Source organism: Musa acuminata, unplaced genomic scaffold (genome assembly GCF_036884655.1).
Source record: "Musa acuminata AAA Group cultivar baxijiao unplaced genomic scaffold, Cavendish_Baxijiao_AAA HiC_scaffold_466, whole genome shotgun sequence".
Taxonomy (NCBI): Eukaryota; Viridiplantae; Streptophyta; class Magnoliopsida; order Zingiberales; family Musaceae; genus Musa; species Musa acuminata.
The window spans coordinates 475-2,500 of NW_027020713.1; positions in this window are offsets into that span (position 1 = coordinate 475).

A 2,026-nucleotide genomic window follows, 5' to 3' on the forward strand; every position below is an offset into this window, starting at 1 on the left:
AGCAAAACGTCAGCCATCTCAGCACCCTGGAACCCCCCGGGTGGCACAGGGCTGGATGGGGCTTTCGTATAGCAGGGACGGTGCTGCCTCTCGCTTCGCTCGCTGTCCGCCGCTCGCCGCTCGCTCGTGCAGCCAAAAATGGCCAGTTTTGGCCCGTTTTTGGGCCGTTTTGGCCAGTTTTTGGCCTGTTCTTGCATTGCGCGGTGACCGTCGAGAGCGGAGCAAAACGTCAGCCATCTCAGCACCCTGGAACCCCCCGGGTGGCACAGGGCTGGATGGGGCTTTCGTATAGCAGGGACGGTGCTGCCTCTCGCTTCGCTCGCTGTCCGCCGCTCGCCGCTCGCTCGTGCAGCCAAAAATGGCCAGTTTTGGCCCGTTTTTGGGCCGTTTTGGCCAGTTTTTGGCCTGTTCTTGCATTGCGCGGTGACCGTCGAGAGCGGAGCAAAACGTCAGCCATCTCAGCACCCTGGAACCCCCCGGGTGGCACAGGGCTGGATGGGGCTTTCGTATAGCAGGGACGGTGCTGCCTCTCGCTTCGCTCGCTGTCCGCCGCTCGCCGCTCGCTCGCGCAGCCAAAAATGGCCAGTTTTGGCCCGTTTTTGGGCCGTTTTGGCCAGTTTTTGGCCTGTTCTTGCATTGCGCGGTGACCGTCGAGAGCGGAGCAAAACGTCAGCCATCTCAGCACCCTGGAACCCCCCGGGTGGCACAGGGCTGGATGGGGCTTTCGTATAGCAGGGACGGTGCTGCCTCTCGCTTCGCTCGCTGTCCGCCGCTCGCCGCTCGCTCGTGCAGCCAAAAATGGCCAGTTTTGGCCCGTTTTTGGGCCGTTTTGGCCAGTTTTTGGCCTGTTCTTGCATTGCGCGGTGACCGTCGAGAGCGGAGCAAAACGTCAGCCATCTCAGCACCCTGGAACCCCCCCCGGGTGGCACAGGGCTGGATGGGGCTTTCGTATAGCAGGGACGGTGCTGCCTCTCGCTTCGCTCGCTGTCCGCCGCTCGCCGCTCGCTCGTGCAGCCAAAAATGGCCAGTTTTGGCCCGTTTTTGGGCCGTTTTGGCCAGTTTTTGGCCTGTTCTTGCATTGCGCGGTGACCGTCGAGAGCGGAGCAAAACGTCAGCCATCTCAGCACCCTGGAACCCCCCGGGTGGCACAGGGCTGGATGGGGCTTTCGTATAGCAGGGACGGTGCTGCCTCTCGCTTCGCTCGCTGTCCGCCGCTCGCCGCTCGCTCGTGCAGCCAAAAATGGCCAGTTTTGGCCCGTTTTTGGGCCGTTTTGGCCAGTTTTTGGCCTGTTCTTGCATTGCGCGGTGACCGTCGAGAGCGGAGCAAAACGTCAGCCATCTCAGCACCCTGGAACCCCCCGGGTGGCACAGGGCTGGATGGGGCTTTCGTATAGCAGGGACGGTGCTGCCTCTCGCTTCGCTCGCTGTCCGCCGCTCGCCGCTCGCTCGCGCAGCCAAAAATGGCCAGTTTTGGCCCGTTTTTGGGCCGTTTTGGCCAGTTTTTGGCCTGTTCTTGCATTGCGCGGTGACCGTCGAGAGCGGAGCAAAACGTCAGCCATCTCAGCACCCTGGAACCCCCCGGGTGGCACAGGGCTGGATGGGGCTTTCGTATAGCAGGGACGGTGCTGCCTCTCGCTTCGCTCGCTGTCCGCCGCTCGCCGCTCGCTCGTGCAGCCAAAAATGGCCAGTTTTGGCCCGTTTTTGGGCCGTTTTGGCCAGTTTTTGGCCTGTTCTTGCATTGCGCGGTGACCGTCGAGAGCGGAGCAAAACGTCAGCCATCTCAGCACCCTGGAACCCCCCGGGTGGCACAGGGCTGGATGGGGCTTTCGTATAGCAGGGACGGTGCTGCCTCTCGCTTCGCTCGCTGTCCGCCGCTCGCCGCTCGCTCGTGCAGCCAAAAATGGCCAGTTTTGGCCCGTTTTTGGGCCGTTTTGGCCAGTTTTTGGCCTGTTCTTGCATTGCGCGGTGACCGTCGAGAGCGGAGCAAAACGTCAGCCATCTCAGCACCCTGGAACCCCCCGGGTGG